This window comes from Carya illinoinensis, chromosome 6 (genome assembly GCF_018687715.1).
Source record: "Carya illinoinensis cultivar Pawnee chromosome 6, C.illinoinensisPawnee_v1, whole genome shotgun sequence".
Classification (NCBI taxonomy): Eukaryota; Viridiplantae; Streptophyta; class Magnoliopsida; order Fagales; family Juglandaceae; genus Carya; species Carya illinoinensis.
The window spans coordinates 24,406,897-24,425,209 of NC_056757.1; the positions used below are offsets into that span (position 1 = coordinate 24,406,897).

The following is an 18,313-nucleotide window of genomic DNA, read 5'->3' on the forward strand; positions in this document are numbered from 1 at the left end:
ACAAGTTTTGACCTTAAATCAAAACATCTCCAAGAATTTCAAAAATCAAATCTTACTTCTAACATATTCATAATATCATCCTAACATCAACCATGCTTTAAATCATCAAACTAAAGTCACCAAAATCACAAAATAACATTTGAAGTTTTTGGTTTTACACTTAGTCCAAAAACAGAAACTTTTTCCTCAACTAGTTTTGATAAATCTCTTGATCTATGACTTATAAATATATGATCTTCAAACCAAACCATCACATGGTTTAAAAAGATGTCCTAAAACATATATAAGCTTCTAATTCAAGATCACATGGTTAGAAATTAATCAAAACATAAATTTAACCAAGAATATCCATACTTTGGCTTATCTGAATATCTCTTTGCATGAAATTTCATATCTTTGAAACTAACATCAAATATCTTCAAAATAATAATATAACATGTATATAAGATTCTTAGGATCCTCCAATAAAATTATTAAAGTCATTAGAATAGGTTTAGACCACTAAAGAGTTAAACTTTCTCAAAACAGAAACTGTTTTTCTTCTTCCAGTTTCTAAGTTTCTAAATCTAAGAAAATCTTTCATCAAAACCTTTAATCATGCAAAAATCCTCAACCAATAGTCACATATACATGTTAACAATACTCCATAAAAATTTCGGATCAATATCTATCCATTAGTTTGGTTAAAAACTCTAAAATATAACATATTCTCCAGTTTATCTCCCAAAATGGTCTTTCTATAGTTTATATAATATTTGACTGACCACATGATCTTCAAATGGGGCAAATAAGATATCCATGTAAATTAGACTAAAAAAGGAACAACTTATATGAAGGAGACTTTATGATAAAACACTTACAAAAGCTTCGAAATGGGCATGCAAAAGAACTCCTAAAAGCTATCCGAGAGAGAGTGTTTGATATTCTTTTAATGGAAAGTATAAATGAAAATAATTTCATGGGGAGAGGTGGCTGGAGATACTTATGGATGAGATATGGAAGAGATGAGGTTGGAGTGAGAGTTAAGTGTAGGACTCTCTTACCTGAAGTGAGAGTTAAGTGTAGGGCTCTCTTACCCGGAGTGATAGTGGAGTGTAGGACTCTCTTACCTAATAATATCTACAAAAATCAATTCAAGATATTTTTACCCAATAATATCCACGAAATTAGCTTAAAATATTTTTATCTAATAATATCCACAATATTAGCTTAAGATATTTTTATCCAATAATATATACAGTTTTGAACAGACGTTTTGTCCGAAAATATGAAAAAATGTTATTGCGCCATAAGACCTTAAATAACCCTCCGAGTCTAATGGCACAAACCATAATACATTTTGACACTTCTAACTATCTCCAATAATCAAAAACACACTTCTGATACCATAGTAAATAATAACACTAACTATGTAGTTAGACAAAAACCTATACGATTAATGGATTCGTGAAAACTTATGTGGTTTTCACGAGATTCCTAAAGTTAATAGAAATTTCACAATTGAATTTCTAGCGGGCTGTTACATATATCATGTGGCGTATTTATCACTATTTGATGATAAAAAAGCATTCAATAAATTATCATTTAATGATGGTAAATGTGGTATATCTTACCTAGTGGGATGCAAGTAGGATGGTAGTATGATATATAGAATTTTCCCTAATATATAGATAATCCAATGTGTGGTTATATATTGAATGGCTTTGTCTTTGACTTTAGGCAAGACATATAGCTTTAGCCAAATTTTGGCTTTGGTTTTAGCTAGATCATTGCCAATGCTATTATGTGTCAAATGTATAAATAACTTTTAGTATATAAAGAATAGAGAAATTCTAAAAGGAAGCCTTACACTACAAATAAATAGTTTTCTTGTAGTGTTTTTGTACTTACATCTTAATGCTTAAATATGTGTGTGTTTAAATAGAAAGAAGAAAGGAATCATATGTTGGTTAAGTGGGAGTTTATGGTGTAAGGCTTCCTTGTAGTATTTCTCTAAAGAATAAAATATTTTAACAATTTTGTTAAAAAAATTAAGAATTAAAGTGGGAGGGATATATGAATTGAGTTATGCTCAAAATAAGTATACAAATAAGTCCATTTCATATTTTTAAAATTTCATATAAGAATGTTAAAAAATAATCTTGACGTTTGTGTTAAGTAAATCATCATGGAAGATTTAGTACACTCCAAGAGAGGGGAACAAAGTAGTTCATCAGTTAGTAAAGTTTGCTTTTTTTTTTCTTTTTTTTTTTAAATGAAACACTATTTCCTTCATTCAATAAACGGACAATTACAACTTCTAACTTGAAAATACAAGCCAAATTCTAACAATTTCTCGATCTCCAACCTACAAATTTCTTTGTAGTTGATAACATCTTGTTCAATGCCTCCAGACTAAAAGTTTGAGAGACAGGCCTCCAGACTAACCATCTAAGAGACAACACTATCTTAGACCTCCATCTAAGATAGACCACACAACTCCTCCTTCAAAGAGTGGAGTACAAACTCTACGGACCCTAGGTCCTAGAGAGAAACTTGATGAGTGTGCGAAAGTGCACTCTATATACCCTATTATTGGACTAAAATGCTAAAATGTGAATAGAAATCATAGGAATTAATGTGTATTCTTAAATTCAATTTCTATTTACGTTGGGATACTCCTAAGCAGTTTTTTTATGTCTAATTTCAGAGTTTATAAAAGAGCAAGTCAAGCCCATTCAAATTCAAATGAGGACATTCGTGGGGTTTGAGAGCAATTTGGAAGAAAAGAAAAAGAAAAAAGTCACAAAATGAAACCACAAGAAGTCCAAGTCTGAAATTCGCTAGGAGACAGTTTGGATATACTTTAGTCTTTTGACTGTATCCTTTTACTCATATATCAGATTGATGCGATTCTTAATGCATTGGAAAGATATCTTAAAGGGCTATAACTTTATTTCTAATAAGGATTTCCAAATTCGAATTCTTGAAGGATGTACGTGGCTGCCAAGATAAGTCTTAAAATTTAGGCGATTTTTTTATGCGGAAATCAAGAGGACATTAGGGTTTCTTTCTTACCCTATATAAGCATATCATTAGCAAGAAATGGAGGGGAGGAAGAGACACAAGAGGTAGATCTTAAGAGAGGAGAAAATCACTTCCATGGCCATCGTTCGCTTCAGTTTTCTTTGGAGATTTTTGTTGTCCATTATATTTATGGGTAACTAAATTCTCAAGTAGGGTTAGAGATGAACTTGCACATTAGATGGTATTTCTAATTTATTGTTAATTCATGTATTTGATTTTCAATTGCTAAAACTCTTTTGTTTTATCATTCTCAATTCATCGTTGATGTTTTCTTTTCCGAATAATCATAGAATTTATTGTGTTTATGGATTCAGTCATGCTTTTTCTATTGAATGGATTAGTTCTTTGATTATGTTTGGATCAATTATTTATCTATATTGATTTAGTTTTTTGCTGCAATATCGCTTCCTGAATATATTGTCGTCATTGGATTTTATCAATAGGGGTAGTAATTCACGTTTTTTAAAAGTGGTGAATGTTTTTTCAAAGGATTACATTTGATTTAAGTCTGGTTTATAAATCTATATCTTCCGATTGGGAATTGCAGGAATTGAGTTCCTAATTGAGTTATCCAATGAATTAAGAATAATTAAAATACCAGATTTGTGCAAGGGATTCCTGACGCTCTCCTGTTTGTCAAATTTGAGTACTTTTTCCGTTAATCACTTTGCTTCACTTTAATTTACTTTAAAATTAATCTTTTTTTTCTATTACTTATTTAATATTTTTCTTTAGTTTCTTTGTTCCTCTTGCTATTCTTTTAATTTGTCTCCCTGTGGAATCGACACCCCAAAGCTGTGCTACAACTACCGCGTTATTCTTTGGGCGTAATCAAATTTTAGAGCCGTTGCCGGGGAGACGGTAGAAGAATTGTGAGATAGTTTTTCTTTTCAACAGTTTGTAAAGGCGGTAACTTCGTTCCCTATTTTAGCTTGCTGCATCTTTTTTTTTTTTATTTTCCTTTTCTTTTTGTAGTTTTTTTTAGTGTTGGGTTTTTCTCTACCTTGCATGCATAGGTATAGAGATGCCTTGGGTCGGTTTGCTTGTAGACCTGTGTTAGAGTCAGAGTTTAATTTTTTTGATCATTTGTTTGATAATTCTTCTAATTCTGAGAAAATGAGTGAACACGAAGATCAACCCACTAGGACCCTTCAAGATTACCTCTACCCTACACGCACAGCCACACCATCATGCATAATGTTTCCAGCTAATATTCGCCAATTGGATTTTAAAACAGGGATGATACAGTTACTCCCTACTTTTCATGGCTTGGAAAATGAAAATCCAAATGTGCACATTAGGGAGTTTGAGGAATAGTTGCGACTTTTCATAATCAAAATGCAACTGATGACATTGTGAGACTTAAGTTCTTTCCTTTCTCTTTGAAAGATAGAGCTAAGAGTTGGCTATACTCATTGAGACCACGATCTATTGGGTCATGGAATGAGATGACTCAGGTCTTCTTTAATAAATACTTTCCCCAACATAAGACCAATGCTTTAAAAAGATAAATCTCCACCTTTGTACAAAAGGACAGTGAGACTTTGTATCAGTCTTGGGAGAGATTTAAGGAGTTATTGAGTATGTGTCCTCACCATGGGTATGAGAATTGACGCTTAGTGAGCTATTTTTATGAGGGACTTACACCTAGATAGCGTCAATTTGTGGAGATAATGTGTAATGGTGAGTTCTTACAGAAAGATCCTGATGAGGCCATAGAATACCTCAATGAGCTTGCTGAAAAAGTTCACACTTGGACTGGACCTAGTGCTACTGAGAGCACAAATAGGTCACGACCTGCAGGAAACCTAAATGGTGGTGGAATTTACCATCTCAGGGAAGAAGATAACCTAAAGGCTAAGGTTGAGATGCTCATTAGGGAGCTAGAGGTGTTGAAAAATAAAGACTTAAAGCCAACACACGTGGCTAATCATGCAGAGTCTTTTAGACCATGTTTTGTGTGTGGCGGGGTAGATTATCTTGCCCAAGAGTGTCCCACATTTGCTGAGATGAGAGAGATGTATGAGGAACAATGTAATGCCTTAGGTATGTACATGAAGCCTGTTGCACCTTTCTCTGATACCTACAATCCTGGGTGGCGTAATCACCCCAATTTTAGCTGGAAGTCTGAAAACCAGCCGCCCGCACAACCCCCTAGATCATATCCTGCACCATATCATGCACCTCCATCTTCTAGGAGTCCTTTAGAAGACACTTTGCATGCTTTTATTGAGGCACAGAGTAAAACTAATCAAAAGTTTGAATCTTTGATTATGCAGGTTGTTGAAGAAAACAAAGAGATAAAGAGTCATATATCCAAGATAATGAGCTCCTTGAGTGTGAATGAGCGTGGCAAGTTTCATTCTCAAGCTCAATCCGCACCCCAAGGTCAGCATATGGCACAAAAAAATTTAAAAGAAGTCAATGACATTATGACAAGAAGTGGTAAGTCCTTACACATTCCAACAACTGATAAGCAAGAGGATGTTGAAGAGGAACAAAACAATGATAGCACCGAGTTCCCCAAGGATGCCGAGGTAATCAAGAGTCCAGTTAAGGTACCATTTCCTCAAGCTTTAAAATCTGGTATGCGAACTTTGGATCCTAGTAATGAAATCTTGGAGAACCTCAAGCAGGTAAAGATTAACCTTCCTCTTTTGCATGTTATTAAACAAGTTCCCACTTATGCAAAAGTTCTTAAAGATTTGTGTACAGTTAAGAGGAAGCACCATGTTAAGAAGACATCATTTCTGACAGAGCAAGTTAGTGCTCTAATTGAGCAGCGAATTCCTCCTAAGTACAAGGATCCTGGTTGTCCAACCATTGCATGTAATATTGGGAATCATGAGTTTGGGCAAGCCTTGCTAGATCTAGGAGCTAGTGTTAATTTGATGCCTTATTTCATTTATTTGCAGCTTGGTTTGGGTGAAATTAAGCCTACTTCTGTCGTGCTTCAGTTGGTTGATCGTTCAGTTAAGAAACCGAGAGGGATAGTTGAGGATGTTTTGATCCAAATTGACAAGTTTTATTATCCTATTGATTTCTTAATTTTGGACACTCAATCAGTTGTTGAGTCTAACTCTAAAGTTCCTCTCATATTAGGTAGACTTTTCCTTGCTACGGCTAATGCACTTATAAATTGCAGGAATGGGTTGATGAAGTTATCTTTTGGAAACATGACCATGGAGGTCAACATTTTCCATATTGAGAAGCAGCCAACAGATGACGAGTGCCACCAAACGTATATGATTGATGCACTCATAGACAAGGGAGTTCACACAACTCATGATTTTGATCCCCTTGAATATTCCTTTGTGAATTCTGAGTTTAATACATCTGTTAGTGATTCATCTGATGTTATTGATATTTGTGCTGTTTTTTATGAAACTCAGAATTATGACACACAGGTTTGGCAACAGAAATTTGAGGAGTTGCCTAAGAAATGTGGAAAACAGATTCCTGTAAGTATGGAAGCACCAAGAGTTAAATTGAAATCTTTGCCTAAGTCTAAAGTCTATAAGGTTAAAATGAAAACGTTTCATGATAAAAATATTCTTAGGAAGAGGTTTAAACCTAATGACCGAATATACTTATATGATTTTGGATCTCACAAGCACAAATGAAAACTTCAGTTTAGGTGGACTGACCCATTTCTAGTGAAAAATGTTTTTGTAAATAGGGTGGTAGAAATAGAGGATCCTAAGGATGTTCGGATCTTTAAAGTAAATGGTCAACGCCTTAAAATATTAATTGATAGGCAAGTTCCGGAAGTGGAAGACATTCCACTTGTGGATCCAGTCTATCAACCTTGACCACACTACCAAGGTATGTGTTTCTTTATTTATTTTGTTTTGCTTTGTTTTGTTTTTTCTTATTTTCTTTCTTTTCCTTTTTGTTTGCTGTTGTTTTCTTTGTTTTTGATTGCAGGATAGTTTCATTTCATCATTTCAGATTACCATCTTTGGTGTTTAGGGAGCTACCCACGTCACTCATCAGGTGTATTCTACCATTTTCAGTTACTCCCCATTCAATTTTGATTCTTAAACATTGAGGACAATGTTTCATTTAAGTTGGGGGGTGGTGGTGCAAATTCAGTATTTAAAATGCTTGTTGGAACTCTGTGGCATATTTTCATGTGTCAATTTTTTTTAATTTGCATCACACGTGCATCATTTTCACCTGTGTACTCATTCTCATTCATAGTCATCTTCGTGAATTCACCAAACCCACCAAATCATTTTTTGCTGAAACATTCACAGAATTTTTAATGCACTTATCCAAGTTTTGTGGTAAGATGGTGGTTTGACACATGTGGCTAGAGAACTCTTTTGCTTAAGTATTCGTGTGAGTTTGGAGAGGATTGAGAGCATACAAATGCAGTAAATTGTGATAAGCGTTCATTGATCTGTTGAATTTGGCACTTCTTTTGAGAATATCATTACATGGTTTGAGGTACAATGGTGGATATACTTGGGATATGACGAAGGTCAACTTAGGATTAACGTTTGAGCCTTTCAAGCTATCATTTCCATCATAGACCCCTAGTAGCCAACTTTGAGCCAATAAAACACTTGTAGCTTTTTCTTTTCATATGCCCATATCATCCATGCCTCTCCACATTGGAGTATAATCTATACACAGATTTTCTTACCCTTTTTACTTCCAAGTGTATACTAGGTGTGGAATTTGTATTTTCTTTCTTTAATTTTATCATTTTCAATTAAAAAAAAAGAGAAGAAGAAGACGACAGAAAAAAAGAGAAGAGTACAAGTTGCAAAGTGTTCAATTGAGTGAGCTCCAAAAAAAAAATGAAGTTGGTATAGATGGAAAGAATACAAAAGTGGCATGTGTTTGTCCATCAAATTATTGAAAAAAAAAAGAAGAAGAAGGAAAAGCATTATTATTTGATGATCTGAAAATTTGGAAAGTATATCAAGTGAGAAGTGTGGTCTATTGAGATATTTAATAAAATTCCATTTGTATGTACTTGGAAGTTTTTGAATCCCTTTTATCTTTTTTTTTTTTTCATATAATCTCAAAACCAAGCCACATTACAACCTTTTGTGTTGACCATTCTGATCCTAAATAAGCTGTTGGAAAGATTGATGGAAGTCTCATTTGTTAGTGTTCCTATCATAAGATCAATGTTTGCTTGTTGCTTGTACATAATTGCCTAATTTTCCATGAGAGTGTATATACACCCATTGTCAACTCCATAGAGAGAGCCCTTACACGAAACACTATTATACCCGTGAGTTATGAAGTTGAACCTTTTGCTTAAGATGTTCTTGATGTTGCATGTGTCAAGGTTAGTGGTACGATGGTTATGGCTTGGAGAACACACACACACTCTGTGGATTGCTATAGGTGGATTGATCTTGATGGGTTATTGGATTCCTTAGATTGTTTTGATATGTGAATCTGGAAAGTATGACTTGATGGCCTTTATGTGTGATTTTCTTTAGTCTCTTTCATTATTTTGACATGAAAATTGCTAGGGACTAGCAAGGAGTAAGTTGGGGGGTGTGATGAGTGTGCGAAAGTGCACTCTATATACCCTATTATTGGACTAAAATGCTAAAATGTGAATAGAAACCATAGGAATTAATGTGTATTCTTAAATTGAATTTCTATTTACGTTGGGATACTCCTAAGCAGTTTTTTTATGTCTAATTTCAGAGTTTATAAAAGAGTAAGTCAAGCCTAGTCAAATTCAAAGGAGGACATTCATAGGGTTTGAGAGCAATTTGGAAGAAAAGAAAAAGAAAAAAGATCACAAAATGAAACCACAAGAAGTCCAAGTCCGAAATTCGCTAGGAGACAGTCTGGAGATACTTTAGTCTTTTGACTGTATCTTTTTACTCATATATCGGATTGATGCAATTCTTGATGAATTGAAAATCTATCTTAAAGGGCTATAACTTTATCTCTAATAAGGATTTCCAAATTCGAACTCCTGAAGGCTGTACGTGGCTGCCAAGATAAGTCATAAAATTTAGACGATTTTTTTATGCGGAAATCAAGAGGACATTAGGGTTTCTTTCTTACCCTATATAAGCATATCATTAGCAAGAAATGGAGGGGAGGAAGAGGCACAAGAGGTAGATCTTAAGAGAGGAAAAAATCACTTCCATGGCCACCGTTCGCTTCAGTTTTCTCTGGAGATTTTTGTTGTCCATTATATTTATGGGGTAACTAAATTCTCAAGTAGAGTTAGGGATGAACTTGCACACTAGATGGTATTTCTAATTTATTGTTAATTCATGTATTTGATTTTCAATTGCTAAAACTCTTTTGTTTTATCATTCTCAATTCATCGTTGATATTTTCTTCTCTGAATAATCATAGAATTTATTGTGTTTATGGATTCAGTCATGCTTTTTCTATTGAATGGATTAGTTTTTTGATTATGTTTGGATCAATTATTTATCTATATTGATTTAGTTTTTTGTTACAATATCGCTTCCTGAGTATATTGTCGTCATTGGATTTTATCAATAGGGGTAGTAATTCACGTTTTTTAAAAGTGATAATGTTTTTTCAAAGGGTTACATTTGATTTAAGTCTAGTTTATAAATCTATACCTTCCGATTGGGAATTGCGGGAATTGAGTTCCTAATTGAGTTATTCAATGAATTAAGAATAATTAAAACACCAGATTTGTGCAAGGGATTCCCGACGCTCTCCTGTTCGTCAAATTTGAGTACTTTTTCCGTTAATCACATTGTTTCACTTTAATTTACTTTAAAATTAATCTTTTTTCTCTATTACTTATTTAATATTTTTTTTTAGTTTCTTTGTTCCTCTTGCTATTCTTTTAATTTGTCTCCCTGTGGAATCGACACCTCAAAGCTGTGCTACAACTACCGCATTATTCTTTGGGCGTAATCAAAACTCTACGGACCCTAGGTCCTAGAGACAAAAGTTTGCTTTAAATTGTGGGATGAGAGAGTATAGGTGGAAGAAGGTCCATCTTGTATTCATAATCTTATTATGCTTAAAATGCGAGCATCTATATAACTGATTTTTAATAACTTTTTATCATGAATGAATGAAATATAATTGTTTTGAGTTAAAAAAAAAAAAAAAAGTTTTATTTTTTATTTTCTCATTACTGTCAATCCAAATATCTTTAAAACAAAATAATATGATCAGAAATAACCTTTCACACAAATCTTTATCCCGAAGGGTGATACTACACTCACCAAGAATTTTCACCAAAGAGTCTAATTTTTTTCAAAGAGATTTGCTATACATAAGCCTACACACCACACAACACACTTTTTTTTATTTTTTTATTTTTAAAATTTATTTTTAAATTTTTTTTAGATTTATTCTTTTTAAACTAATTGAATTCTTCTACTCATTATCCATATACCAAATATTTGGTAAAAGAAAAAATAAATAAATAAAAAGTGTGGTGTGTGGGCTTATGTTTAAAATTTTTCTTTTATAAATATTTTTTTAAATTCCTTAAACCTTTAAAAGAAATTCACAAAAATATTAAAAAATATTTATTTAACTATTAAGTAAAAAATAATAATTGATGAGAATTCTCGATAGCCATTCTCGATTAGAGTGGCATTTCCTTATCCCAAACATGTATTCAATGGAACCTATGATTTTCTTCTATTCAAATTAAAACATCTCTTAAAAAAAATATTTACAAGTTTACAACCCAAATAGAGTCTTAATAAATCTCATCACTTCAACATAATCCATATTAAAACCCAATTTAAGGCCTTGTTTGGTTAGACAGTTAAGATGAGATGAGATGAGATGTTTTGTTAAAAGTTATGAATGATCTAATTAGTACCTTAGCCCAATTATGAATTACATTAGTAAGCATGGCCCAAACTAGAGGCTAAAAACCCATGGAGGCTTAGTATTCCGTTGTATAATAGAGCGGATAAGTATTAATGTGGCAAGCAGATTACTCCTATTATTTAGGGGTAAGATGAACATATAAGCGTCAATGTGATCTAATCGTAGTATTGATCCGACATTTCTCCACGCTTATATATACAGATATCAGGTAACCCTAAAGGAGATATGATCATATATATACTTGAGTTATTACACACTACCCTCTACTGACTTAAGCATTGGAGGGGTTGCAGGCGTACAACGTTGTCACTCTTTAATATTTCTCAAGTGAACGGTTATGTTTGGGGGTGGGACACGTCCTTTACAGTAGCACCGTTTGTGGGATCCTGCTATTTTTATTTCAATTTCTCAGTTGGACGTCAACGTGATTCTCACATGCCTACTGTGACTCGTTCTCTAGTTAATAGTGAAACAGAAACGCTACCAACCATCATGGAAGCACGACTAGCAGCAACGAAGAAAAAGTTAAATATGGCATTGGACACCATGGAGACTCTAAAGAAGGAGAGCGAAGATTTGAGCCAAAAGAACGTAGAATTCAGTACTCAATTGTGCCTAATCACAGTGAGTAGGGTGAGGGAGAAGTGTATTATAATGGAGAACTGAACCAGGAAGAGGAAGAGAAAAAGAAAATGCATGACAAATTACGAAGTTTGGCAAGGATGTATGAGAGGATGGCAAAAAAGATGGGAGGATTTTCCTCAATAGAACGCCTATCAAACCAAACCGATCTATCGTATAGTTAGAAGATTATGACCATGCCACTTCTGCCAAAATTCCAAGTGCCGCAAATAGATATGTATGATGGGTCCAAGGACCTCATGGACCATTTGGAGAATTTCAAGACTCACATCACACTCCATGGCTTCCCTGAAAAGATTGCCTACCAAGCATTTCCCTTGACCCTAAAGGGAACAGCAAAAGGATGCTTTGAAACCCTCAGACCAAGGTCGATAACTAGCTCTGAAGAGTTGGCCAAGTAGTTCCTTACATTACTCATGCCCAGTAGGAGGCATTGGTGCCTAGTCGCATACCTCATAATGGTTAAACATAGAGAAGATGAGAACTTGAAGGTAGACCTTATTCATTTCAACAAAGAAAGGCTAATGATCGACGATTAAGATGAGAAAATCACCCTTGCTGCCCTCTTTGGCAAAATCTGGCTGTGCAGACCCTTCATGGCTAAACTGGCCAAAATCACTCCTTTCACCCTGAGAGAGTTAATGGATAGGGCAAACGATTTCGTCAACGTTTAAGATACACTACAAGCCTTGGTGGATCCAAGAAAATAGGAAAATAAATTTGAATGAAAGAGCAATCATGTCGATAAGAAACCCGTTTTGAGTCATCTGGATAAAAGAAAAGAGAGGTGACCAGAACACAATCACAGATTGATACACAGCAACTTGAATGTGCAGGAAAATGAGGAGTCCAACAAGGATCACCTTCAAGCCAGAACAAGCAGTCATTACTGTAAGTATCATCAAACGAGTTCACACTAGATCGAGGATTGCACAACTATGAAGAAAAGAGTCATTAAACTGGCGGGAACAAAATAATTGGAGCGAATGGTTGCAGAATGCTCAAACCCTAAGCGACTTATGAGTCGGGGGCAATCCCAAAAGGAGTAATAGTCTCGATAAGCGGCAACAACATCAAGATAATGCTCGAGGGAATGATAGAGATAGGGCGCCCCAGAAGAGTGATAGGGACAAGGTGCCCTTAGGGGAGATCCAGACGATAGTAAGAGGATTTGATGGGGTGGTGTGTCCTTGTCCAACCGAAAGACCTACGCACAAAAAGTGAGATAAGAGGAAGTATATATGGCGGACAGGGCCCCTAAGCATCAAAAGCTTGATACCCAAACAACCATATCTTATGGGGAAAAGGGTCTAGAAGGGGTGCTATTTCCGCACGACAATGGCTTAGTAGCCATTCTCTTAGTGGCCAATTATATGACTAGGTGGATATTGATCGAAACGGCAGTTCAACAGATATATTTCTTTGAGAGGCCTTTACCAAGATAGGTATTAGTGCCAACAAACTAAGACCTTCCCCGACACCATTGAAGGGTTTCTCCAGGGATACAATACAACCAGTGGGTGCCATTACTCTCTTGCTGACCGCCAGGATAAGGGAATGTACGGCTACCACCATGATTTACTATTGGTCATGAATGCCCTATCCTTCTATAATGCCATATTAGGACAGCCAACGCTCAACAATCTCAAGGTGGTTACATCCACCAACCACCTCAAGAAGAAGTTCCCAACCAATGGCCGGGTAGATGAGGCATGGGGTGAACAAGCCTTATGACGGGAATATTATGTATAGGAGTTTAGGAGTAATAAGAACAAGGTATACATTTCTATAAATGGAGATAGAGATTGCACTCAGAAGACCTCAATACCACCTACCACCACCTTTGGTGATTTCTCTGGAGAAGGGCGTGGAGATCAGAGATGAGCAAAATTTGCAGCAGGCCAAAGTCAACTAACCGTTTGAAATAGTAACACTATATCCCGACTGCCTCAAAGCCACCACGAGCATTAGAGAGTTCCCCTGGAAGACAGAGAAGCTATAAAGAAACTGCTGATAGGGCACAAAGACGTGTTCGCTTGGAGCCATGAAGAGATGCTTGGGATAGATAACTGAGTTATTTGAGCATCACATGTGCATTGACCCCTCGTACAAGACCATACACCATAAAAGAAGGTTGTTCAGTGCAGAGAAGTACGCCACCATCACTAACAAGGTGAAACATTTGCTCGCCTCCAGGTTCATCAAGGAAGCCCATTACCTAGAGTGGCTATCCAACGTCGTCCTTGTGAAGAAGGCAAATGGGAAGTAGAGAATGTGCATGGATTTCACTAACATGAATAAGGCTTGCTCAAAAGACAGTTTCCCATTACCATGAATTGATGTTATTGTAAACGCCACCATGAGATACAGGATCTTGAGTTTCATGGATGCCTACTCAAGCTACAATCAGATCTGAATGCATCCGGGGGATGAAGAGAAGATGTCATTCATTACGGATCAGGGACTGTATTGTTACCAGGTTATGCCATCCAGGTTGAAGAATGTAGGGGTGACTTACCAAAAGTTGGTCAACCGAATGTTTAAATAATAGATCGGGAAGTCAATGGAAGGAAATGTTGATTACTTGCTAGTAAAGAGTAAGGAGCCCGCCCAACACCTGCTCTTCCTAAGAGAAGCATTTACAATTATATGCCAGTATAGAATGAAGTTGAACCTGGTGAAGTGTGTGTTCAGGGTCAGTTCAGAAAAGTTCTTGGGTTTTATTGTATCCAAGAGAGGAATTGAGGCTTCTCCTGAAAAGATTGAGGCCATCCTAAACATGAAGCTACCAAAAAACCTAAACGACACTCAACGGTTGGAGGGAAGGGTTGCCGCCCTGAATAGGTTTGTGTCCAAGTTGATGGACAAGTGCCTCCCTTTCTTTGGAGTGCTGCGTAAAGTGCACCCTTGGAAAGAGGAATGAAATGAGGCCTTTGAGAAACTAAAACAACACTTGGCCAATCCAATGCTTCTGAAGCAACAAGAAAAGGGTAATATATTCTATGCATATTTGGTAGCTTCCCTACACGCTGCTTCAACTATCCTAGTAAAAGAAGAAGGATCTGCCCAGCTTCCTGTATACTACTTAAGTTGAGTCTTGAGGGGAGCAAAGGTGAGGTACCTACGAGTGGAGATACTAGCTTTAGCATTGGTGACGGCAGCCAGGAGGCTTTGTCCATACTTCCAAGCTCACATAGTAAGGGTACTCACATAAAGTCCGTTGGAAAAAATATTGTAGAGACTAAACAGCTTAGGAAGGTTAGTAGGGTGGTCGATCAAGCTGAGCAAGTTTGATATAGAGTACCTACCAAGGAAGGCGATGAAAGGGCAAGCATTGGCAGACTTTGTGGCAGAGCTTTCCGACTTCCCCTCAAAAGTTGTGGTAGCTTCGACAGGGAAGTCGTGGATGCTCTTCATAGACGACTCCTCTTGTCAGGCTGGCGGGGGAATAGGAGTACATCTGGTCAACCTTGACAGCCAAAAATGCCATTACATGGCGATCCTTACTTTCAAAACGACCAATAACGAGACAAAATATGATGGACCAGTGGCAGGATTTTCAATAGCCACGATGTTAGGAGCAACTGAGGTGGATACGAAATTAGCAACCAAGTACTAGGCCTATACGCCACAAAGGGTGAGAAGTTAACGAAGTATTTAGCTCGGGTTTGGGAAGCACACAACCAATTCTCATACTTCAATATATCCCAAATACCTCAAGAAGATAACGTAGTGGGAAATAAGCTAGTGCGCGCAACATCAGGGATAGAGGATGTACCCCTCCCATGGAAGGTTGAAAGGAAGGTTATTGAATTCCCAACCATCTGAGAAGAGGTGGGACATGTCCTTTATAGTGTCGCCATGGAGCATCCCTGAATGGGCCGGTGATGTGGTCAATTACCTTGATGTAGGCGAACTCCTAGAAGGAAAGGAAGAGACGAGAAGGATAAGAATGAAGGTAGCAAGATTAATGCCTATCGATGGGATTCTATACAAGAGAGGCTTCGTGACCCCATTATTGCGGTGCATCTCTCCATGGGAGGCGTATTATGTCCTGGCTGAGATACATAAGGGAGAAGGTAGAAACCATTCGAGTGGAAAGGCCATAGCCAAGAAAGTGGTGAAAGCTTGATACTATTGGCCCAACGTGCTAAGAGACACTCGAGAATTTACCAAGAGGTGCATCAAGTGCTAGATGAATGCACCAGTGCCCCAGGCTCCCTGGAAGAACTAACCTCCATGATCGCCCCTTGGCCGTTCACCCAATGGGGAGTGGACCTGGTTGGATCTTTCCCACCTAGAAAGGGGGGGTGTGAGGTTCATGATTGTCGCAGTGGATTATTTCACCAAATGGGTGAAGGCAGAGCTATTGGCAACCATAACAAGTAAGGCAGTGACTTGATTTTTGTGGAAGAACGTCATTTGCCAATACGGAATTCCACAAAGCATAATCTCGGACAATGAGCGACAATCCAACTCAGAACACTACAAGGGATGGTGTGCAGAGCTGAAGATACAAGTTAAGTACTCATGTCTAGGGCACCCACAAGCAAATGGACAAGCAGATGCGACAAATAAGGATTTGATATCGATTATGAAGAAAAAGCTCACAAAGAAAAAAGGAGAATGGGCGGAGGAGCTACCAGAAGTATTATGGGCCTAAGTAAAAACCCCCAAGAGAGAGTCCCCATTCACGTTGGCATATAGGTGTAAGGTTGTACCCCTTAGTGGAGGTGGGGCTACCGAGTTTCTGAACCCTCCATTTCTCGGTGCCCTAAAATAGCAAAGCAATGAAGGAATAACTCGACCTTTTGGAAGACAAAAGGGAAGCGTAAGAAGTCAGGAGGCTGGATGAGAAAAAAAAAAAAAAAAGCCCAGTTGTACTTCAACAAGAGAGTAAAGTTCAGAGCGTTCAAAATAGGAGATTTGGTCTTGAAGAAGAGCGGGGAAACTACAAAGGAAGAAGACAAGCTAAGACCCCGTTGGGAAGGACCATGCGTGGTAATAGCAAACAAAAGGCCAGGGTCCTACCACCTGAAGGACAACCAAGGTAAAGAGTTACCACATCCATAGAATGCAGAACACCTGAAGAAGTTCTACTCGTGAAGGGATTTTACTATTTATTTCTTTGACATCATTGTATTGTTTGCAATATATTTTTTCATTACTCATAAAAACTCCGTTGTTTTTTATTCTTATATATTATGAATAAAGTGCTTTTTCCATCCTTATCCTTGACTAAAGAAGCTGTGCTAAACACCAATCACGAGCCTTAACGACTCATGGTGCCATGTAAAAAAGGCATGGAGCTCATCAGATCACGCCACCCTTAAACTCCAATGCCGAGCCTTAGCAACTTAGGTGCCATGAAAAAATGGCACGGAGGTCATCAGACCATGCCACCCTTAAATACCAATGCCGAGCCTTAACGACTCGTGGTGCCATGTCAAAAGGGCGCAAAGGTCATCATACCACACCATTCCTAAACATCAATGTTGAGCCTTAATGACTAGCAATGCCATGTAAAAAGGGTATAGAGGTCATTAGACCACGCCACCCCTAAACACCAATGCCAAACCTTAACAACTCGTGGTGCCATGTAAAAAGGGCGTAGAGGTCATTAGACCATGCCACCCCTAAACACCAATGTTGATTGTTAATGACTAGATGTGCCATGTAAAAAGAGTGCAGAGATCATGAGACCACGCCACCCTTAGACACCAATGCCAAGCCTTAGTGACTCACGGTGTGTAATGTCCGCACGAGCCTCGATCTACGTGTTGAACCTTATTCTACATACTGTATCTCGATGGTGTGTTCTGAAAGTTATCCTGCAGATTTCAAAGTAAAATAGATATTTTAAGGCTTACGGATATTTTAAATATTATGAAAATATCTATAGAAGATATTTTCAATATTATTAGATAAGCTTGTTTTAATGTAGCATAATTATAATATTTTAATGAGCTCTGAAAATATTATAATTGTAGATAATTACTTATATTAAATATTTTCGTTATTTTAAAATATTAAGAGGTTTAACTTTACGTTGAAAACTCTTATTTAATTTAAATGATTTATCCTCTTTGAGTAATTAACGATGCTTTATCATTTTAAATAATGATGAAGAAATATTATTTTATAAACTTTAGTTTATAAAATAATATTCTATCTTAATTCCTCTCAGTATTTTATTTAAGTGCTTTATTTTAAATAAAACACTTACGCGTTTTCAAATCAGTATTTAAACTCATCGTTAGATCCTTTTAAGGATCCCGAAACGTAGAACTGAGATTAAATGCCCAGGCTTTTTTCTTTTCTTCCTCACTTTTTCTCTTTTTCTTTTTTTTTCTCTCTCTTCTCTCTCCCTCATGCACGTCCAGTCGTGCTTCATCACTATGCATGCATTTCATCTTCACGGTTTGAAGCTTCCAGCCGGCGCCACCTCCAGCCGCCGTGCCCCACCTCCCACACCGGCGTGATCCTCCCTCATCGGCAAGCTTCACTGCACTGGTGGTGTGCTTCATCGGCCACCCAATCTCTCTCCTTCCTCCTCCAAACAAATGGGTCTTCAAGCCTTTTTCTCCTCTTTGAGCCACCATACACGGCCAAATCAGCCACCAAGCACCACCAATGGATTCACCACATCAAGGACTTCCTCCCCATGTCTTTCTTTTCCCCTAACACTCTCTTTTTCTCCGATGAGTCTCCGTAACTAGAGTTTCGGTTGCACCACCGTATGCCGCCGTACACGGCCACCCATGGTGTTCCACCACCA

At 37.0% G+C, this 18,313-nt stretch overlaps 1 non-coding gene across 1 annotated transcript; it reads right to left on the reverse strand.

The window, feature by feature from the left end:
• Nucleotides 1–4,561: 4,561 nt before the first annotated feature.
• LOC122314549 lies at nt 4,562–4,669 on the reverse strand. The gene has a single exon (XR_006243770.1). It is a non-coding gene; the product is annotated as a small nucleolar RNA R71 (small nucleolar RNA).
• Between the last annotated feature and the right edge of the window lie 13,644 nt (nt 4,670–18,313).